Consider the following 24,970-nt stretch of genomic DNA (forward strand, 5'->3'; position numbering starts at 1 on the left):
TCAAGCTTATTTGACAGCAGTTGCTGACACCATGGTTTAAATAAATCTAAGAGTCTGGATGGAGAAACTGAGGAAATGTTAAAGACTCGCCATGGATTGTAGGTCTTTGCAGTTATTGAGGCTGAGCTACAAGCTGAGGGAAAGCCTTGCTCAACAGGCATCACAGAAAGCTGTGATGTGAGTTTGCTGGCCCCTACCGCCTCACCTCATATTGTGTGCTGGAGCCTTGCCTTTCCCCTAGTCCTTTGTCTCAGACTTGTTGCAAGACAGAATCACTTAGGGATACTTGGTTTATTTACGAAGTAGAGATTACTATAGATTGGTTCTGTTATGTTTTAACAAGTGTCTTAACCTGATTGGATAATGTGCCTATATATGTCTTGTGCAATCATAAGTAAAATTAGATCTGTGCCTTCTGAGCCTGGTCTCTGATGTCTGTGTTCATTGGGTGACATCACTGTCCTCACCCTCAGCGTGACCTCCATTCGAAATAACTACAGAAGATATTACACCAACAGATTTACATAGCTTGGAGGATAAAATGGGGAAAGGTACCACAGGTAGAAATAAGAAGTGTATGGAAACAAAATAATTGAAATGAAAGTACTCTACTGAAGAAATTCAGGTTGAATTATATAAATGCATTTGTTTCAAACCATATCATTTTATGCAATTGTGTATACACACAACATACACATAAAATTGCTAGGGAAATGCTTACTGACTGTAGAGAACTAATGGGTACTTTGATCTCATTGATTTCTGGCTTTCGGTCACATTAGCTTTTTATTTAAATAAATGGAAATGTTTATAATTTTTGTTGATGACAAAGTTTTACAGATACTATTGTTAGTAACTATGTCTTATACATCCATAGTTGAAGGATATGTTAAATTATAGTTAGAGGTCAGTAAAATAAAGATGTGATTTTCTTTTTATCCAAATTCACAGACCTCTGAATTCTGTCACATGGAAAGAATAAGAACCTCTTGAGCTAGGAGTATTGATAAGTAATTCAAAATACATGTTAACAATTGAATGTTGAACAGAAGTGGTGAAAGAGGGCATCCCTATCTTTTTCCAGTTTTTAGAGGGAAAGATTTCAGTTTTTCTCCATTCAGAATGATGTTGGCCACAGGCTTAGCATAGATAGCCTTAACAATGTTGAGGTATGTTCCTACTATCCCTGGTTTTTCTAGTGTTTTAAGCATGGAGGGGTGCTGTATTTTATCAAATGCTTTCTCAGCATCTGTTATTCTTAAATTAAGTCTATTGATGTGATGAACTAGCTAGTGTCCATCACTTCTGGACCCTGGAGACTACACCCACCTGCCCCCAACTGCTTCCAGACCTCAGTGCCCATGCCACACAGATTCAGCACCTGTGTTGCGTCACCCCAGAGTGTTGGGAGGCTGGTGCAGACATTTTGGATTATCCCTGAGGGCGTGGTCACCATTTCTTGGTGCAGCAGCTCCCATCCTGAGACACCTACAGGAGACTAGAGGCCCTTTGGCAGGTACCCCACGCACATCAAGATACTGAGGACTGGGAGGTTTGAGTGGTGGATGACTGTGAACCATAGATTTTTTCTTTTAATTTTTAATTTTTAATTTCTTCTTTTTTTCCCTCACTGTATTTTTCTTTCTTTTTTTTTTTAAACCAATTCCCTTGAAGTCTCTTTCTTCCTTTTCTCATGCTAAAGACAAACCACTGTTGATCCCACTCTCACTCTTCCCTTGATCAGGTACCTCTATTTACTCACTTCTTATTCCATTAGCAGTTACATCCTACACCCCTCCCTATCTTCTTCATCTACCAGTAGAAGTTGTAGAGCTCATTGCAAACCTATAGCTATACTGTAGATAATAATTGAACTCATCCTATCTGTTTGTTGCAATACTGTTAACATCTTTGTAGGGGCTACATGATGTAGGGTTGCATATAGTTTGTGTGGGGTGGTACTGATATTGATCTTCCTTTTGTGGAGAGGTGTTTAAACCCTGCATGGTCACAATAAGTCTACAGGGGGGGAAGCTACAGTACCTCAGATCTTCACTGCTAGAGGGGAATAAACAGAAATAATATGAAAAAACAAGTGAACAAAGTGTCCCTAACAAATCAAGATGCTATTTTGATAGAATCCAATGACAAATGGCAATATGAATGACAGAAAAGGAGTTTAGAATCTACATAATTAAAACAAACCATGAAGCAAAAGATGAGATAAGAGAGCAAAGGTAGGCAATGCATGATTACTCCAATGAACAGTTAAAAGAGCAAATGCAGGAAGCAAAAGAGCACTTCAATAAAGAGATAGAGATTCTGAAAAAAAAAATACTTAAAATGAAAGAAACAATAAACCAAATTAAAAACTCAATAGAAACTATTACCAACAGAACAGATCTTGTGGAAGACAGAATCTCAGACAATGAAGACAAAACATTTAATCTTGAAAATAAAGTTGACAAAACTGAAAAGATGGTAAAAAATCATGAAAAGAACCTCCAAGAATTATGGGATATGAAAAGAGCAAATTTAAGAATTAGTGGGATTGAGGAAGGCACAGAGAAACAAACCAAAGGAATGAACAGCCTGTTAATGAAATAATATCAGAAAATTTCCCAAACCTGAAGAATGAAATAAAAAATCAAATACAAGAGACTTACAGAACACCAAATGTATAAAATTACAACAGATTCACACCAAGGCACATTAATGAAAATACCTCACATAGAAAAATAAAGACAGAATTTTAAAGCCTGTGAGAGAAAAGCACTAGATTACATGTAAGAGGAAACCAATACAAATATTGGCAGACTTCTCATCCCAGACCCTAAAAGCTAGAAGGGCCTAGAACAATATATTTCAAGTTCTGAAAGAAAATGGATGCTAACCAAGAATCTTTTTTTTTTTTTTTTTAAGATTCTTTTATTTCTTCAAATTTGTTATTTATCAGGAGTGACTGAAATAAAAAATATAATTGAGTACCATCATTATTGTTATCATCATCATGGAAATGGCTTTAAGAGAAAACTGGCCAGATGAATATTATTGCTTCCCATTTTCAACCAGTAAATAGTTGCCATTGATAAACAGCCAAGAGTCTGTCCAGAATGCTCAAGATATGTTATATAATACAACATGCCTGTTCACAGGCGGGGAAAAACCTAGGAAATAACTTATGTGAACTTCTTGATTTCATCGTACAAGACAAGTACAAAAGCACCACCCATGCCTCTGAGAACATTGGACCCTGCACCCTTGAAAAAAGCTTTGCCTCCTTCATCGCGAGCAATCTTCCTCCAGCAGTCAATCGTGCCTGTGTACATGATGTCAGTTCCTTTGCGCCCTGACTGCATCATCGTGCGGTGGCGAACGGTATCAAACGGATAAGAAGTCAACCCAGCAACAGCAGTAACAGACTGTGCAATCATCCAGCTGATAAAGATGTGAGTATTCTTGGGATCTGGAAGCATTCCTTCGCAGTGTCATAGATACCAAAGTAGGCAGCTCGGTAGATGATAATACCCTGCACAGACACATTAAAGCCTTGCTACAGGCCCTTAAGCCCATCAGATTTGTAGATCTTAACCAGGCAGTCACCAAGGCCTTTGAATTCCCTTTCCGCTCCGGCTTTTCCCACATCAGCTGCTAGACGGGTTCGGGCAAAATCAAGAGGATACACAAAACACAAGGATGTGGCCCCTGCGGCACCACCTGATGCCAGGTTCCCTGCAAAGTAGCGCCAAAACTGGGTCCTCTTGTCCACACCGCCCAGGAAGATCTGCTTGTATTTATCTTTGAAGGCAAAGTTGAGAGCCTGGGTGGGGAAGTATCTGATGACGTTGGCCAGGTTACCACGCCAGAAGGACAGGACCCCCTGCTCCTTGGGGATACGAACCACGCAGGCTATAATGCCCTTGTATTGCTTATCTGCGGTGATTTGGTTGCTGGCATGCTGTACCTGCAGCAGCAGTTTGACCCGCTCGATGGGCGCTACCGCAGTCTTGGAGATGCCCGCGGCCACTCCACCAGCCAGGAAGTCCTTGGCGAAGGACACAGCGGCATCTGTCATGTTGGAAGAGGAGGAGGCGGGCGACTGGGGCACAGAATTGGTTTAGGAACCGGCTTTGACTCCTGGGCTCTGGGCTAACCAAGAATCTTATACACAGCAAAACTAACCTTCAGAAATTGATCTACTTAAATTATGTATGTTAGGTGCTAAGTGTCAGACAAAGGTTCAGACCCAGGAAACAGATTTGGGATCTCAGAAGGCAGAAGATACAAGATGCAGTTGGGAGAGTAGACATGCTTTATGCAGAGGTGGCAATAATCTGTAACCAGTCCCCATTTCCAGCTTCAGCCCCCAGCCATTACCATTTAGCCTCTAGCCAGTCCCATTTTGCTCTGCAAACTGTTCCCATTTTACCTCCAAGTCAATTCCACAGGGCTTTTTAATATCCAAGCCAGACAAAAGTGGCACACTGCCAACAGGTTATATCAGTGAGCACACGCCCACAAGGAAATGTTATGGATTTGAGTACACATGCTGAATCAGGGTGTTTATGACCTTGACTACACACTGAAAACAGTCCACTGGCAGTTTTGGTGAGGGAGCCTAACTACAGCCATTTTGGACCTGCTGGGCACTAAGGCTGGCCTGCCTCAGCCTCCTGAGCCAATGAGATCACAAGCCTGGACCACTGAGCTGGCTCTACATTCATCACTTTAAGCAAGGAATTGTATTTCACAACAATTATGAAGAAAAATAAAAGATTTTATTTTCCCTTCATTTTTTTTTTTTTTTCCTTTTCTGGTTGTTCTCTTAAATTTAGACCAAAATTTCTGAAAAGATTTTTCTAATTCTCATCTTGAGAACATAGTGGATCTCTTAAAAGAAAGTCAGTGAACTTAGATGAGCATTTCTAAGACTGAGACCCACTCAGAGTCCATTATTATATCAAATTTACTCTTTAGACATCCCTACCACTTGATAGATCCAGCAGCTTTTGTTCCAGATAAGCAGATCATAGGTAGGCTATGTCTTTGGGTACACCTGTCTCTTTAAATTTTGGAGTGCCTTGAAACCTCCAAAGTCATTTATTTTTATTTTTCATCACTGTTTCTTGTTGTAGAGGCAGGATTAATGATATACAAGCTTTTTATAAATAGTAGAGCTGTCATTGATATTCCAAAAAGTGATACATCCAAGTTCCAATGAATTTTATCTAAATAATTTGTCTTGGGATAAAAAGACAAAATGCAAAGATGCTGAATTCTTACATATTTGGATATACACTTCTCTTACAAAAAAGATTAGTGAGATAGAATAATCGCAAGGTCATTAATACTGATCATTTTATGTGATTGGATAATTAGGGATTAGGGAAATGATTAGATTAGCTGTTGTAAATTTTTGTGCTGTTGTATATTTCTGTTACAAAAACACATATCACTTCTCTAATTTGATTATTATTTTTAAAAAGTTGTACAGTTTACCAGGAGCATTTATCATATGCATGAAAAATTATTGTAAATCTTTATAAGTAGGAGAGTTCTAAATGCCAGACTAAGAAGTATGACCTTTATTTGATCAGCATAAAGATCCTCCTAATGAATTTTGAAAAGGGATATAGTACAACTTGAGTTCTGTTTGTAGAAAATGTATTTATCCGCTGTGTGTTGAATAAGACAGAATACTGAGGAACCCGTTTAGGAGGTTATCAAAATTATGATAACAGTGATGTTTTTCTATTTGTATAGTGCTTTAAGAATTATTTAAAGCATATATTTCCCAAGATTTTATTGTGATCCAAGATCAGAGATTTATTTATCTTACATTTGTAGAAGTGGACACACTGACTCTAAGTAAACGAAACAATATATCTTTGCCACCTTGTTTTCTTCACTTTTTCTATACTATCATATAACTTCTGCACAAAACCAAACAGAAATAGATCGACACTTTTATGAAGCTTGGAGTTTATAAAGCACATTCCTGGGACAATATTAAGGTTGTAATAATAGAATTGAAAACAAATCCATACAAAAACAAAACTAACAAATATATATGAGAGAAGTGAATAAATAAAGGCGCATGGGAAAAGGAATTAACAGAATGTTTAATCTTGAACTTTTATTACATTATTACTTCCCTGTATCTTAGCTACTAAATCTGCATTTTGTATATGAGAAAACAGTTTTAGAAGTTGAGTGACTTGCTAAAAGTCACATCACTTCAAAAGGCATTGCTGATATGTGGGTCTGTCTGATTCCATATCTGATGTACATTGTCTCCTGTGAAAGACCAAGGTGATATATTCTCTTGGCATCATATGTATCTGTTGGACCTCTTTTCAAAGAATTAACCTGTAGGGAGAAGGGGGTGCTGCCCAGCCATGAGAGTGCCATCAGCTCTTCATTTGTCCGCAACTTCATGGTCTGTTTCAGCTGCAGAACTGCCTTTGGAATCTGAGGCAGTTGCATCACAGCCTGAGTTCTTCTTCTGCCAAATATGACTTCTTTTCCCTTCCTATTACAGGTATTGACCCCTATTGAATACCTTACATCCCAAACTCCAACCCTGCATCTTCTTATAAAGAAACAATCTTATTATAGTTGATAACAAAAGTGGCCCAAGTAAGCAGATAATTAGGAGGGATTTGGGAATAGGATCAAGCCCCACCTTTTTGGCAAGTGACAAGCCCATCAGTCAGTAGGTACAACATAGAGAGCCCTCCGCACAATATGACACTCTGATTCTTATAGTGGTGAATTGTGATGAAGTGCCAGTGGAAGGAAATGTACTGTGAGTGTAATGCATTAGGCTGTTGAGAGGTATGGAGGAAATGGTAGCTAGAGAGATAATGGCAATCATGTTATTGTATTATTGATGTATTTGAGAAGATGATGATAAGAGCTGACTTGAGTAACATGCTATTGACAATCAAAATGTCTTTCTGGTTTTATCAATGAAACACTCATTTCCATTAGCAATGGGGTGGAGAAAGCCAAGGACCATTCCTAGGACTTAGCAGAATGGATATTCTTAAAGGACAGTTAAGTGCCTAACTATAGATTTCTTATGTCAAGTTGAAGGGCCTGGCGAGCAAAACCTATTACCCTAATATTTGGGATAGAATTTCTGTGAGGATGCTTTCAAATACTTTGCTACCCTACTGAAAAAGTTCATCCTTCTGGATTCAGAGTTAGAATATCTTGAGGAATCTAATTCCAGTTAAAAATCCTGTGTGCAATTTTTCAGGCCTATTTCAAGGGTATTATAAAGCTTTGCCTCTGGAGAAAGCTGCACTTGCCTCTCTAGAAGTGGTGGTGGTGCACACAAGAACTCAATGCTCAAACTCATATCTGTATTTGAACCAAGGTATTTCCAGCAAGACTCCTTATGGGAGGGTTGCCAAAGATGCTTTGGCATAGGTATTTTCTGAACTTTGAGTAAATACCTTTCCATTCCTAGCTTTTACTCTTCTTCCTATATTTGGCCCTTGTACCATAAAGATATAAGAGGCTTTTTTCAGGCCTTCTTGGCAATGAGATGATCTCCCACTCTCATATACCCTACATCCTCTTGACATCTGGTGCTGTTTTGTGGGGGAAAATTCAACATTGAAATGTCAGTGCCTCTGTTTCCCTTTTGCTTGGGCTTGTATGGTAAGTGAATAAAGTCTTGATTATTTTACTTTCATTGTGGCACATTGTTCTAATTGACCACTTCAATAGTTAATTGCATGACAAAATAGGTACAGTGAGCAATGGGTACAATCATATATAACAGAATCATTGAAAAGTGAGAAATTTCCCATGGAGCATTTGACCAGCCATGCCATGGGTTTTCCTTGAGTAGTGCTAGTGGATTCTTTCTGAAAACTTCATTTCCAATGGGGACCATCTGTCTTTTCTTTTGACTCAATTCAGTGAACTCTTTAAGTAGGTCAAAGTAAAATTTTCTAGAGTTAGAACACATGGAGAGCTGCAAAACCTTCCTTAGCTTGCAGTAGCAGATGAAATCAAGGATAGAATACTAGGAAGCTGAGGGCAGTTTCCCAATTAAAATTATTCAGTAGTAATCTTCCCACTATTCACACTATGAATGACATAGTTTGCATTAGAGCAACATCCCTGAGAGAATTATTATATAATTATAATATATTATAGTGATATATTATTATAATATATTTATATGTATTATAATAATATATTTATATATAGTATAATAATAATATATTATAGTATATTATAGTGAGAAAGGCCAAGTTGATCCCTTTGAAAGTCTTCCCAGTCTGATAAGTAATTGAAAATAATATATTATTGAGGGGGATGAATGAGGTGGAAATTTATGATCTTAAGAATTCAAAGGATGCAAGGATGATTAACCTTAGCCTATCTATGTTAAATTCACCAGAATGTCTCCTGTAGAAATATATCCTGAAAAGTAACTACAATCTATGTATTCAACAAAGCAATAGTCAAAAGTTTAGCTGCTGTAGCAGATATGCTATCTTTGCTGGAGCAGATCAATTTGCTTTAAAATGCCATCTCAGTGTCTGCTTCTAGAGAACCCAAATTACAACAGAGAGAGATGTTGGTTATTTTTATTCTCATTTCATGGGGAAAGCCAATACAGTTATGGTCTAGAGTTCTAAAAAAAATGTAAATGTGGTTCTCAATCTTCCTCTGTAGCTTCCAGATGTTAGAACCAATTGGAAATGTAGTTATATGCATATGTATATGTATACATACATATTATATAGATGTATACATCTATACATTTCCATACATATAATATACATCTGCATACATATGATATACATATATACATCTCTATATAGATGTATGTTATGTATATACACAGCATAATGTATATGTATACACATATGTATAGAATAGAATATATGAATATATTTTCATACAAATACCATATATATCTACATATGCACATCCAAACTTGTTATTATAAGCTGATTATTCACACCCTCTTTCTGGCCATTGTTATTTATGAGATGCAGCATGCATGAAGTATCAATACTAAGCTATCAGATAAAAATGAATCTTAAGCAACTTACAAAATATTGAGTGCATCATGCTTTCCTTCAACATATTCTAGACTTACATGTGTGTTACATTATTGCTTGGTTGCATATTATTTATAATGTTAAAGAAAAAGCCTAACTCAAGTGCTTCCTTCAGTCTGGGAGTCTAATAATAACTGAACACTTAGAGGCTTTGACAGGAACCAGAAGGACTTTTATGTGCTAATCATAAAGGAATATGACATCTTCCACTTCTTTATGAATGAATATCTGAGCAGTAAATATGGTGGATGACATATTTATTTCTTTAGTCAAAGTCACCCTGTCATTGTATTCTTTATCTAGAAAACTAGAAACATTTTTCTTCCTTGTAGAATGGTTATGTATTTTCCAGTATTTGGCTATTTCATCATTGTTAGATACCACTCAGCATATTTCTGATTATCATCCTTTGAACTGTTTGCCAGTAATAGTAAGTAGGGCTGCTGCATAGGTTTGTTTGCTTTTTTGTATGGTTCCCTTAACAAGGGTCCCTGGAGAAAGAGCACATGGGGATTGAAATCCACCCATGACCCAACTTGTTACTGTGTCAATATGAGGAAAGAGGTGCCCTTCTATGATTCTTTAGACCAAAGATGGCACATTTTTCTAGTTCACACACAGGTGTTTTATATACTAATGTTGACTTTGCCACTTAGTTGGTTCAAGCAATCAAATTGCTATTTGATATTTCTTTTTAATAATAAAAATAAATCAGGTTTTTATAATTTCTACTTGTAACTTGAGAATTTTATCTCAAAATGAATAAAACCTTAAAAACACAATTTTAAAAGACAGGTTTTCCTTCATTAATCTTTTCTTCTTTGTAATGTTTACATTTTGTTAGCTTACTTTCATGTGAAATATTAGCTCCTAATTTCATAGCTCTTCCTTGGGCCTTTCTAGACAATTCAAGCTTTAGTTGCTGGTAATAACTGAATTTTACAAGTAATTTACTCTTTTTCATGTAAATTATAAGCTCAAATACACATTCATTTTAAAAAGACCTTACATATTCTAATTCTGAGGAAAGATAGTATCAATGATACGGGGTTTTTGACAGGCAGAAGGGAGAAGAAGACCTTATGTGTATTTATCATAAGGGAGTCTGACATCTGTCACTTTTTCACCTCTAAAAGCCCTTAAGCACCAGATCCAATATGGCATGAAACAGAGTTTTTTATTTGTTAGCATATAGAATAGTGCCAGCACCTAGCACCTAAATATTTGTGACATAAATATAGTAAAGCCTTTAAGCACTATGCCTCAAACTTGAAAAAAAATTTAAAATTTTATAAGTTATGTTTTCATAAGGGTTTCTATTTTTCCTTTAAAAACTAAGCCTCAATAAAACAGACTTTTCCTTCTATGTATCAAAGGATCTGGGAAGTAGAACACAGCATTTACTGCAAAAGACTGTTATAAGAGTAAATTTTGTTATATGAAATAATGTGTGTTTCAGACATTATCCTTGGAATATTATTATACTAGCTATTTAATTTGTGTTAGAATCCATATGGTAAAGTAATAATGCAGATTTAATACAACACAATTAAATTTTACTTTGTTTTCCTCTTTCCTTTTCTTTGACATTAAAAAGAGCCCACATCAATTTGAGAGACTGTCACTAAACTAAACAAGCAAACTTTTTTTTTCTATATAGTGCTTTTTCTGTTATATTTTAGAGCTTTCCACTATTTTGTTGGAAATGCTTTCCAATATTTATTTATCATCAACTTAAGTTTAATGAATTATTTTAAAATCATACTCTCAGATAATAAGAGAAGCAGAATGATGAATTTGTACTACTATTTTTAGGAGTTTGAACCACTGTTGAGATTAGAAATGTCATCTATAATAATGGGAATTACCCATTTCTAAATGGGAGAAATATGAATGTTTTCTTGGCTATGTATACCACCTATTATTTGTATGTATATGGATTAACACAAATACATGTCAATGTTGTTAATTTTCAAGTCTATATTTAATGTATTTTAGCAATTTTTTGCATAAACATATCAAATCAATCAATCGTGTAAATCTTAAGAGTAAAGAGTTAAAATATTGATACACAAATTAAAAAGTAATTGTTTTATTCTGTCCATAGAAAATATACACTGAAAACAGGGCATTTCTTTCTCTTTGATCTGCTACAGAAAAGAGGTACTATAGCATCAGAAATCACAGCCATTGAGAGAGGGAATGAGTGGGATTTTGATTTTGATGACTAGATAGAGGCAGACAGGGATGCTTATAAGAAAATGAATGAACATGAAGGAAAGATTATGCTTTATTTCAGAAGATATAATTTTGTAATGGAACCCATTCTGTATTCTTCTATAAACAAATATAAAAAGGAAAATAAAAAAGAAGGAAAGTCAGAAAGTCATTACTAAGGCTCCTACATAAGTCAATAAGTTGATTTAACTCTAAATGTTGCTTTCAGTGGGATCCCAATTTTAATCTCAGGAATAATTGCAATATTTATTTATTTACTTATTTGCTTATGATTCCACTCTGCTTTTAAGGCTGAGAATCTGTAATACTATTTATGTTTCTTTTTTATGCATGAAAAAGATTTTGATGATTTAATTTTTAAAAATATTCTTCTTCCAAAACTTCATAAAAATTCTCATTTGCTGCTGATGGTAATGCAAAAGGGTACAACCACTTTTAAAGAAAGTTTGGTAACTTCTTAATAAACAGTTTTGCCATACAATAATTGCATTGCTAAGCCTTTAGTCAGCTAATTTGAAAAATTATGTCCACACAAAAACTTTCACACAAATGTTTAAAGCACCTGTATTCATATTCAATGAACACTGAGAGCAACCAAGACAGCCTTCATTGTGTGAGTAGATAAACAAAATGTGATAAATCCAAACATTGTCATACTATTTGGCAATAAACAAGAATGTACTAGTGAGCCATGAAAAACATGCATGAAACACAGGGGCCAAGATGGCGGACTAGAGGGCGGCTGCATTTCACGCTGCTCCAGGACGCAAGATTCAAAAGAGGAGATAGTGAGAGACTTGGGACCAACTTAAAGCTGCTGGGTGAGTCTCTCCTGTTGGGGAGGCGTCCCGGATGGGGCGGTAGCCCCGGAACGCAGGGAATTTGTGAAGTGGAGTTGCTCGGTGAGACGCCCCTCCCCCCGCTGGAGCGGTAAACACGGACAACTGGGATCATCGTAGAGGAGGCGGCTCAGCATAGCGCTTGGACTCGAGCAACCGCTGGGGCTCCGGGTGGCTGCCTGGGGAGGAGCTGCGTGGCGAGCTGTTTGGACCCAGAGTGACCGCTTCCGAACACCGGGGGGTTGCCCGGAGGAGGAGGAGAGGCCCGGCGGGTCGCTTGGGTCTAGGAGTGACTGCATCAGAGCCACGGGCAGTTGCCAGAGGAGGAGCTGCGTGGTGAGCTGTTTGAACTCAGAGTGGGCGCTCCTGAGCGCCGGGGGACTGCCCGGAGGAAGAGGAGGAGCGCGGCGGGACGCTTGGTCTGGGAGTGACTGCATCAGAACCACAGGCGGTTGCCAGAAGAGGAGCTGCGTGGTAAACTGTTTGAACCCAGAGCGAGCGCTCCTGAGTGCAGGGAGGTTGCCCGGAGGAGGAGGAGGAGCGCGGCGTGTTGCTTGACCTGGGAGTGACTGCATCAGAGCTGCGGGCGGTTGCCGAAGGAGGAGCTGCGTGAAGAGCTGTTTGAACTCGGAGCAGCTGCTCCAGAACACTGGTGGCCTGCCTGGAGGAGGAGAGCGGTGGGACGCTTAGCCTGGGAGTGACTGCATCAGAACCACAGGCGGTTGCCAGAGGAGGAGGCGAGAGGTGAGCTGATTGGACTAAAAGCAACCGCTCCTGAACACCGGTGGCCTGCCTGGAGGAGGAGCGTGGTGAGTCACCTGGTCTCGGAGCCACCGTTCCTGAACACCTGGGGGGCTACCCCAAGGAGGAGGAGGAGGAACAGGGCGGGTCACTTGGACTTGGAGTGACTGCCTAGGGCTACAGGTGGTTGGCGGGAGGAGGAGACCCGAAGTGAGTTGTTTGGATTCCTAGTGACTGCGTCGGAAACCGGGCGGCTGTCCGGAGGAGGAGGTGTGTGGCCGGTCTCTGTGTCTCGGAGCTATTGTACGGGGCTCCAGGTGGTGGCTCAGGGGAGGGGCTGCATAGCCAGGCGATTGGTGCAGAGCAGGGTCCCAGGAGCTAGGTGACTTCTTGCTGGAAGAGCCGCACAGAGACACGCCTAGGGGCGGAGCGAAGTTTCCAGGGCGACGGGCAGATTCTCTGGGAGAGGCAGCCTAAGGAGACTCGCCTGCGAAGGGTGAGGCTCCCAGGCCCAGGACGTAGGTCCGGGCCCCTGGGATCGTTGCAGAGGAAGACAGCCCAGCCCAGGTGGTAGTTGTAGATTGAGGGGAACCTCTAGGAGGGCAACTGACCAGCGAGACGTCCCCACCGAGTGACTCTTCCCGGCCGGGGGAGGTTTTCCCACAGGGACGGTAAAGCCAGAGACATAGGCACAAACAGGCCTTGCCTCAGCCCTCAGTCTAGTTCCCCATTCGATGACCATTGGTCAACAAGTGGAGGCACCTCCGCCCACTAGCAGGGAATATACGCCACCTGAGGGTTACCACCCCTAGAGAGGCAGCTTCTTCGTGGAGCTCTGCATTATCAACCTCCTCCAAGACTTCAGGCTACTGAAGGATAAGAGGGGATATACTAGCAATCTTCAGGAACATTATAAGTTGATAGAGGAAATCTGCAATATCTTAATGACCCACTGATCCCTGAACAATATGAGAAAACAAGGGAAGAAAATGCCCCAAACAAATCTAGAAGTTACATCAATAAAATCCAACGACAGCATGGCAGAAGAAATGACAGAAAGGGAGTTCAGAATGTACATAATTAAAATGATTAGGGAAGCAAACGATGAGATGAAAGAGCAAATGCAGGCATTGAACGATCGCACCAATCGACAGTTAACAGAGCAAATTCGGGAAGCAAAAGATCATTTCAATAAAGAGTTAGAGATATTGAAAAAAAACCAAACAGAAATCCTTGAAATGAAGGAAACAATAAACCAAATTAAGAACTCCATAGAAAGCACAACCAATAGGATAGAACAGCTGGAAGACAGAACTTCAGATATTGAAGACAAAATATTTAACCTTGAAAACAAAGTTGAACAAACAGAGAAGATGGTGAGAAATCATGAACAGAATCTCCAAGAACTATGGGATATCATGAAAAGGCCAAATTTGAGAATTATTGGGATTGAGGAAGGCTTAGAGAAACAAACCAAAGGAATGAACAATCTATTTGAAGAAATAATATCAGAAAATTTCCCAAATCTGAAGAATGAAATGGAAAATCAAGTCCAAGAGGCTTATAGGACTCCAAATACACAAAATTACAACAGACCCACACCAAGGCACATTATAATGAAAATACCTAACATACAAAATAAAGACAGAATTTTAAAGGCTGTGAGAGAAAAGAACCAAATTACATTCAGGGGGAAGCCAATACGGATATCAGCAGATTTTTCAATCCAGACCCTAAAAGCTAGAAGGGCCTGGAACAACATTTTTCAAGCTCTGAAAGAAAATGGATGCCAACCAAGAATCTTATACCCAGCAAAACTTACCTTCAAATTTGACGATGAAATAAGATCATTCCACGATAAACAAAAGCTAAAAGAATTTACAAAAAGAAAGCCAGCATTACAGAACATTCTCAGCAAAATATTTCATGAGGAAGAGATAAAAAACAAAGAAGCAAATCAGCAAAGGGAGGAATTATCCTAAAGGAACTGTCAAATAAAGGAGGAACCAAGATGTGTCAAAAATTTTAAATATGAACCAAATGACTGGGAATACAAATCATATCTCAATAATAACCCTGAATGTTAATGGCCTGAATTCATCAATCAAAAGACATAGACTGGCAGATTGGATTAAAAAGAAAGATCCAACAATATGTTGCCTGCAAGAGACTCACCTCATAGAAAGAGATACCCATAGACTAAAGGTGAAAGGATGGGGAAAAACATACCATGCACATGGACTCAGCAAAAAAGCTGGAGTATCCATCCTCATTTCAGATAATGTGGACTTCAAGCCAATGTTAGTTAGAAGGGATAAAGAAGGACATTTCATACTGCTTAAGGGAACCATAAATCAGCAAGATATAACAATCATAAACATCTATGCCCCAAACAGTGGCTCATCCATGTATGTTAAACAAATCCTTCTCAATTTTAGAAACCAAATAGACCATAACACAATAATACTAGGTGATTTTAACACGCCTCTTTCACCACTGGACAGATCTTCCAAACAAAAATTGAACAAAGAAACCATAGATCTCAATAACACAATCAATAATTTAGACTTAACAGACATTTATAGAATATACCATCCAACCAAGAGCGAATACACTTTCTTCTCAGCAGCACATGGATCCTTCTCTAAAATAGACCATATATTATGCCACAAAGCTAATGTCAGCAAATACAAGAAGATAGAGACACTACCTTGTATTCTATCAGATCATAATGGATTGAAGTTACAAATTAATGAAAGAGTAAAAAACAGAAACTACTCCAACACCTGGAGATTAAACAATATGCTACTATATGATGAATGGATAACAGAAGATATTAGGAAGGAAATTAAAAAATTCTTAGAGGTAAACGAGAACAAAGAAACAACATATCAAAATCTCTGGGACACTATGAAAGCGGTACTTAGAGGAAGATTTATTTCATGGAGCGCATTTAATAAAAGAAGTAAAACTCAAAAAATAAATGACCTAACACTACAGCTCAAAGCCCTAGAAAAAGAAGAACAGACCAACACCAAAAGTAGTAGAAGACAGGAAATAGTTAAACTGAGAGCTGAAATCAACGAAATTGAAACGAAAGAAACAATACAAAAAATTGACAAAATAAATAGTTGGTTCTTCGAAAAAATAAACAAAATTGATAAACCTTTAGCCACACTAACAAAGAGAAGACGAGAGAAAACCCAAATCACTAAAATTCGGAATGAACAAGGAAATATCACAACAGACACGACCGAAATACAAAACATAATTAGAAGCTATTTTGAAAATCTATACTCCAACAAAATAGAAAATTTCGAAGACATCAACAGGTTTCTAGAGACATATGAATTGCCTAAACTGAACGAGGAGGACATACACAATTTAAATAGACCACTTTCAAGTAATGAAATAGAAGAAGTCATCAAAAGCCTACCAACAAAGAAAAGTCCAGGACCAGATGGGTTCTCAGCCGAGTTCTACAAAACTTTTAAAGAAGAACTCATTCCAATACTTCTCAAAGTATTCCAGAAAATAGAAGAGGAGGGAACTCTCCCAAACTCATTCTATGAAGCCAATATTACCCTGATTCCTAAACCAGACAGAGACACATCGAGGAAAGAAAATTTCAGACCAATATCCTTAATGAACATCGACACAAAAATTCTAAACAAAATTTTAGCAAATCGCATACAAAAACATATTAAAAAGATAGTGCACCATGATCAAGTGGGTTTCATCCCAGGGATGCAAGGTTGGTTCAACATCAGAAGATCAATAAATGTCATTCACCATATCAATAGACTTAAAGTCAAGAATCACATGATTATTTCGATAGATGCAGAAAAAGCATTTGATAAAATACAGCACCGCTTCATGCTCAAAACACTAGAAAAAATAGGGATAGTGGGAACATTCCTTAACATTGTAAAGGCCATCTACGCTAAACCCATTGCTAATATCATTCTAAATGGTGAAAAACTGAAAGCATTCCCTCTAAAAACTGGAACAAGGCAGGGATGCCCTCTTTCACCACTTCTATTCAATATCGTCCTTGAAACTCTAGCCAGAGCAATTAGACAGACCAAAGAAATTAAAGGGATACGAATAGGAAAAGAAGAACTCAAACTATCCCTATTTGCTGATGATATGATGGTATACTTAGAGGAACCAGGAAATTCCACCAGAAAACTGTTAGATCTCATAAGTGAATTCAGTAAAGTAGCGGGATATAAGATCAATGCACATAAATCGAAGGCATTTTTATATATAAGCGATGAATCTTCAGAAAGAGAAATTAGGAAAACTACCCCATTCACAATAGCTTTGAAAAAAATAAAGTATTTGGGAATCAATCTCACAAAAGAGGTGAAAGACCTCTACAATGAGAACTACAGAACACTAAAGAAAGAAATTCAAGAAAACCTTAGAAGATGGAAAGATCTCCCATGTTCTTGGATAGGAAGAATTAATATTGTCAAAATGGCCATACTACCAAAAGTGCTATACAGATTCAATGCAATTCCAATTAAAATCCCAATGATGTACCTTACAGAAATAGAGCAAGCAATTATGAAATTCATCTGGAAGAATAAAAAACCCAGAATAGCTAAAGCAATCCTTGGCAGAAAGAGTGAAGCAGGGGGTATCGCAATACCAGATCTTCAACTCTACTACAAAGCAACAGTAACAAAAACGGCATGGTATTGGTACCAAAATAGAAAGGTGGATCAATGGTACAGAATAGAGGACACAGACACAAACCCAAATAAATACAATTTTCTCATACTAGACAAAGGTTCCAACAATATGCAATGGAGAAAAGATAGCCTCTTCAACAAATGGTGCTGGGAGAATTGGAAATCCATATGCAACAGAATGAAACTAAACCCATATCTCTCACCATGCACGAAACTAAACTCAAAATGGATTAAGGACCTCGGAATCAGACCAGAGACCTTGCATCTTATAGAAGAAAAAGTAGGTCCAGAGCTTCAACATGTCGGCTTAGGACCAGACTTCCTCAACAGGACTCCCATAGCACAAGAAATAAAAGCAAGAATTAATAACTGGGATAGATTCAAACTAAAAAGCTTTCTCTCAGCAAAGGAAACTATCAGCAATGCAAAGAAAGAGCCTACAGAGTGGGAGAAAATCTTTGCCAATCATACTTCAGATAGAGCGCTAATCTCCAGAATCTATAAAGAACTCAAAAAACTCTACACCAAGAATGTAAATAATCCAATCGACAAATGGGCTAAGGAAATGAATAGACACTTCACAGAAGAAGATATACAAGCAATCAACAAACATATGGAAAAATGTTCAACATCTCTAGTAATAAGAGAAATGCAAATCAAAACCACCCTAAGATTCCATCTCACCCCAATTAGAATGGCAATTATCAAGAATACAACCAACAACAGGTGTTGGCGAGGATGTGGGGAGAAAGGTACACTCTTACATTGGTAGTGGGGCTGCAAATTAGTGCAGCCACTCTGGAAAGCAGTGTGGAGATTCCTTAGAAAACTTGGAATGGAAACACCATTTGACCCAGCTATCCCACTCCTTGGCCTATACCCAAAGGACTTAAAATCAGCATATTACAGAGATACAGCCACATCAATGTTCATAGCTGCTCAGTTCACAATAGCCAGATTGTGGAACCAACCTAGATGTCCTTCAATTGATGAATGGATAAAGAAAATGTGGTATATATATACAATGGAATATTACTCAGCCATAAAGAACGATAAAATTATGGCATTTGCAGGCAAATGGATGAAACTGGAGAATATCATGCTAAGTGAGATAAGCCAATCTCAAAAAACCAAAGGAAGAATGATATCGCTAATAAGTGGATGATGACACATAATGGGGGGTGGGAAGGGTTAGTGTTGGGGTTGGAGTTGGGTTTAGGGAGGGGGGCAGGAATGGAGGAAGGAAGGACTGTATAGATGGAGGGGAAGGGTGGGAGGGGAGGGGGGGAAGGGAAAAAAATGGCAGAATGAATCAAACAACATTACCCTATGTAGATTTATGATTACACAAATGGTATGCCTTTACGCCATGTACAGACAGAGAAACAACATGTATCCCATTTGTTTACAATTTTATAAAAAAAAAAAAAAAAACAAAAAAAAAACATGCATGAACCTTGGAGACATTTGCTAAATGAAAGAAACCAATCTGAGATTATAAACTGTGTGATTCCATTTATGACATTCTAGGTAGGCAAAGCTATAGTGATAAAAAATAGCAATTAGTAAGCATTTAGAAAGAGGTTTGAAGATTTGAAGGTTGAAGGTTGAAGGTTGAAGGTTGATGGTTGAAGGTGAAGCCCAGGTGTTTTTTTTTTTTTTGTTATTGTTTTGTTTTTTAAAGGGTGCTTTAACTATAACACTTGATACTATAATGCTGGTATATGTGGCATTGCACGTTCATCAAAACTAATAAAACCATATAGCACAAAAACTTATCTTAATGTATATATCTTTATTTATGGTGTCTAAATAAATCATTTAGGAAATTGAGGATTCCAGAGTGTCATTCAGACTGGACTGGTCAGAGTTCTTCAGAGAAACAGAATCAATACAATGGATAGCTACATAAATAGAGATTGATTACAAGGAATTACTTGCTCACATGATTATGGAGGCTGTTGGTATAAGTTCTAGTCTGAATCCAAAGGTCTGAGAACTGGAAGAGCCAGTGGTCTAAGTTCTAGTACAGAAGCTGGTAGCTTCAAGGTCATAAAAAAAAGCTGATTTTTCAATCTGAATTGGAAAAGATAATATCTCCATCCAAATAATCAGTCAGAAGAAGTTCCCAGTAACTCAGCTTTTTTATTCTAATCAGATCTTCTCAACCTATGAAGGAGATTCTACCTTACTTAGTGTACTAATTCAAATATTAATGTCATCCCAAAATACCTCCTTAACACAATCAGAATAACATTTGATGAAATGTTTGGCAACCTGAGACCAAGTCAAATTGACACATAAAAACAACCAAATAACCATCATTTATGTACAGTTATTTCAGCTGAGTGTGCTGACAGTTGTGGTTAAAAGCATCATCAATAGAGATAAAAGAAAAAAAATAATCAGACACTGGCAGAGAAACAATGATGGCATGTTATGAAGACAAATACATGATGTGCGTTTGTATTTTCCTATCATTCAGTTAATAATATTTATTGATGTCCTGTTATATTCCAGGCATGGTACTCAGGGTTTACACATATTTTCTTCTCTTACAATCCTCACAACAATGCCATGAGGTGCTGTATAATTCCGTGTGGCTACTGTGACAAACTATCACAAATTTAGTGACCTACAACAACAAGGATTTATTCTCTTGAATTTCTGGGGATGGAAGTCTGATATCAAGATGTCAGCAGGGTCACCCCCTTCTCTTCAGGCTCCAAGGGAGAGTCCTTCATTACCTACTCCAGTTTCGGGTGGCTCTATGCATTCTGTGACTGGTGTATACATACTTCGAATCTCTATTTCCATCTTCACATTCGTGCTCCTCCTTTGGGTCCTTTTGTCTTCCTCTCTGTCTCTTATAGAAACACTGTCATTGAATTTACATTGAGTTTCTTTCTATTCCTGTTGGTGTTGCACCAATAGTGCCTCTTCACCTTAACAGTAGCAGTTATTGCTAATCTCCAGTTTAATCCAGCTGTTGGACACACTTTATGGTGGCTCTCAGAAGTAAGTGTAAATAATGACTTGTCTCTGCTTTTTGAGTCCTGGCTCCACACATCAAACTTCTAGGGTCAATAACTATGATCTCTCACCTTTGGTCTCCAACCTAGGGGCAGTTTGTGTCTTGATGAGCCATCTTTGTGTTTCCTCAGAGTTCCACTATTCATTTTTTCAATTTTCTAACTTTTATTTAACCTATTCCTTATAGTAAATTGTGGCTCAATTTCTAGTGCTGTTTATTATGGTAGGATGGTGACTATAAGAGTGAACTTTAAAATGGAAAAGGTGGGATTTGGCAGCGCGATGTATCACTGGACGTTCTCTGCTCCCAGACATGCATCCATGGGCTTCTTGCCTCCAAAGCGCAGCAGCAGGCATCGCTGGAAGGTGAAGAGTTTCCCTAAGGATGACCCTTCTAAGCCTGCCCATCTCACAGCCTTTCTGGGCTACTAGGCTAGCATGACCCACATCGTGCGGGAAGTCGATAGGCCAGGATCCAAGGTGAATAAGAAGGAGGCTGTGACCATAGTGGAGACACCGCCCATGGTGGTTGTAGGCATTGTGGGCTATGTTGAAACCCCTTGAGTCCTCCAAACCATCAAGACCATCTTTGCTGAGCATATCAGTGATGAGTGCAAAAGGTGCTTCTATAAGAATTGGCATAAATCTAAGAAGAAGGCCTTCACCAAATACTGCAAGAAGTGGCAGGAAGACATGGGCAAGAAGCAACTGAAAAAGGACTTCAATAGCATGAAGAAGTACTGCCAGGTCATTTGGATTATCGCCCATACCCAGATGCGACAGCTTCCTCTGTGTCAGAAGAAAGTCCCTCTGATGGAGATCCAAGTGAATGGAGGCACCATGGCTGAGAAACTGGACTTGGCACAGTAGAGGTTGGAGCAGCAGGTCCCTGTGAACCAGGTGTTTCAGCAGGATGAGATGATTGATGTCATTGGTATGACCAAGAGAGAAGGCTACAAAGGGGTCACCAGTCACTGATACCAAGAAGCTGCCCCACAAGACCCACAGAGGGCTACTGCAAGGTTGCCAGTATAAGAGCCTGGCATCCTGTCTGTGTGGCCTTCTCTGTGGCTTGGACTGGGCAGAAAGGCTACCATCACTGCACTGAGATCAACAAGAAGATCTACAAGATTGGTCAGGGCTACCTCATCAAGGGTGGCAAACTAATCAAGAATAATGCTTCCACTGATTATGACCTGTCTGACAAGAGCATCAACCCTCTGGGTGGTTTTGTCCACTATGGTGAAGTGACCAATGACTTCGTCATGCTGAAAGGTTGCGTGGTGGGGACCAAGAAGCAGGTGCTCACCCTCCGCAAGTCCTTGCTGGTACAGACTAAACGGCGCGCTCTGGAGAAGATCGACATTAAGTGCATTGACACCACCTCTAAGTTTAGCCATGGCCGCTTCCAGACTATGGAGGAGAAGAAAGCATTCGTGGGACCACTTAAGAAAGATCACATTGCCAAGGAAGAAGGTGCTTGATGTATGGAGCATGAGCAGCTGGCTGCAGCGAATAAAAGCTTTCTCAGTGGAAAAAAAAAAAATCGAAAAGGCCCCATCCCTTGAGTCACTGCTTCAACGACAGTTGCTCTGGGCAGCCATTGTACATGGGACATCCCTGGGGAAAATACTCTGATTAGGTTAAGCCCGAGTGGGTGGTTTGAGAAGTGGAGAGACTGTCAAATTAGAGATACAGAGTGTGAAAGTTAATTAACTTAAAGGTTGTACTAAGATTTCAGTGACCTGAGTAAATAATTCTTATCTGCACTTTTCTTACCAGAGTAGTACTTAGCTGTCCAGGTCAGTCACTGAGAAGGCAAGTGGATAAATTCAAGATTTGAGTTTCTGCTTGATGAATGACACCGGAAAACAAATGAGGAAAGGAAAAATTAATGAAGTATAAAACAGTTTTTTTCTTGTGATCTGTTAGATGAAAATCAATATATATCCTTTAGGGTTTACATACATTTCTTGGGAATCCTCTTCTATTGTGTGTGTGTGTCTGTGTGTATGTGTATGCTTAATAGGGTCTTACTATATTGCCCAGACTGGTCTCAAACTCCTGCGCTCAGGGATCTTTCAACTTGAGCCTCCCAAGTACTGGTATTACAGGTATGTGCCACCACACCAGGCTTTCTGTAATTTTTTTGTAGAAAATTAGATATTTACTTTTTTAAAATTTAGAATCCACTTGGTACAATTCGATAGTTGATCATTCTTGCTATATAGATCATTCTTGCTAGTTTTTACATTTTTAAAAATTAAAAATATACATTAGATGGAACAGTTTAAAATATAAATACAAATATTAAAGTATTGATCTGCCTGGTCAATAATAAACTTTAAGAGTTTGTTGTCTGTGTTTGTAAGTTTTTTTTTCATTTGGTTTGAATATTTTTTAGGTTTTGTTAGAGAAATATCCTACTTTGAATTGATTTTAATAAAACTGCATGAAATAACTTATTCATACCAAAAATTTACATTAAAATGGAGAATATTAAAATATAGTTAAAATAGGTACAATATCTGACAGATGTAGTAACCCTGGGAATATTTAATTTTACATCCCATATCAGTCTGTATAGATATTGTTCACAGGAGTTGAAATTTAGGTCATGTCAGTGAACCAGATGGAGGGGTATTTTTCTTTAGTCATGAGGCAAAGTTAAAAGTAAGGCTGTCATAGACTATGTCATCAGCCCATCACACCACAGACTCCAGTGAGAATTTTCATTATGCATAATGCAAGGTAGCTAAGCATTCTTATTTCACAGCTTTTCAATACATATCCAATTCAATGAGAAGGAATTCAGAACATTATAGGTTTTCCTTATGGCCCTAGAGCATACCAATATCAATTCAAAGTGATAATCTTATTACGAGTTGGTAATATACTGTGCATGTTTATATGAAAGATTCTATTACAGAATGCACTCATAAAATAGATTTTCAACAAATCTATGCAAAAAGAAAATATCTTCATCACTATTGAAATAAACTATTCATAAAAATTCTGCAAACTATTGTGGCACTAACAGTTTTGACCCTTTTAAAAATCAATCATATTGTCAGCTATATTCAGCACATGCAATAATGTATTGCAATTCTGTATATAATTGCTGGGTAGGATTAGAGTTCCTTATAGCTAGGGTATATATTATAAATATCAAGAGTACAGCATTTGTTTTAGTGACACAAAACTTAAAAAGCTAGTAAAATATTTATGGGACAAAATACTTAAAATTTTTTTAATTATCAACTGGAATTTAGACTTAGATTTGTGTGTGTATATACACTCTAAATATAGCATGTTGTTAGGAAACTGCCTACCTTTCTATTCATTGGTCTTTAAAATATTTGCAAATAAAAATAGAGCTAGGTGGAACATCAAATAATCATTGAGTTGAGTTACCTGTGAAAGGATTGGAAATTGGAATAATAATAACTAAAAGCATATATCCTCAATATGTAATATCTTATATTTAAATTAATTAATTCATTTATTATCTCTATCCACAGTTAAATGTCATCTAATACCATGGTTTCTTCCTGATGTATGTTACATACTCATTGCCTTATTTATCTATTCTCTTTTCATTTACAAAGGTAACTTGTTTTGAAACCATATTTTTTACCATTGAAATTTTTAAAATTCTCCTTTTTATTTTTTGGAGGACTCTAGGAGTACATTATAGAAAGAAAAACATGGATTGTTCTATAATTTTCATCTGTAATAAATGATTATTGCAGAATCTTGTTTACCACTAAGTATCAGTGTGCTTTAATCACCATGAATTATGTCCTTTTATCTATTATTTCAAGAACTTCTAGAATCCCATTGAGTAATAAAAAATGTCTATAATTTGTGAGATTAATTTTTGTCAGACATTATGCTAGACACTTTGTATTACAATATTTTTAATCCTCCCAACTTCTCTTCAAAGTAATTATTTTTGTACCACTTTACATATAAAGAAGCAACAGTGAACATATTGCCCCCAACCTTCTACCTACTCTGAAAGGGAACTGGAACACTTGTTGTTTTGTCTCCTGAATTCCTTAATATGTACTGTCACTTACTTTGTCCCAGGTAATAAATCTGATTTTTTCTTGTAAGCAGTTTGTCTTAAATTGAACTTCTCGGGGATTCTGACCCATCTTAGGAGCACCTCTGAAACAGAAGGAAGATCGACTGGCTATCTCCAACTTTAGTGAAATATTATCTTATAAGAACACTTGGCATGGTTTTGTTATTTCTATAGGTAGGTGGTTCTTCCTACCAGGGATTTTGCAGCTAATAAACTTGACTTGCTTTAAATTTCTTT

At 37.9% G+C, this 24,970-nt stretch overlaps 2 pseudogenes; one reads left to right on the top strand and one right to left on the bottom strand.

Annotated features, from left to right (window-relative positions):
• Positions 1 to 2,920: 2,920 nt before the first annotated feature.
• LOC124959010 (ADP/ATP translocase 2-like) lies at positions 2,921 to 4,129 on the bottom strand (annotated as a pseudogene).
• A 16,796-nt stretch (positions 4,130 to 20,925) lies between these two features.
• Positions 20,926 to 22,127, top strand: LOC124960119 (60S ribosomal protein L3-like; annotated as a pseudogene).
• The last annotated feature ends 2,843 nt before the right edge of the window (positions 22,128 to 24,970 follow it).

This window comes from Sciurus carolinensis, chromosome 11 (assembly GCF_902686445.1).
Source record: "Sciurus carolinensis chromosome 11, mSciCar1.2, whole genome shotgun sequence".
In the NCBI taxonomy this organism is placed as follows: Eukaryota; Metazoa; Chordata; class Mammalia; order Rodentia; family Sciuridae; genus Sciurus; species Sciurus carolinensis.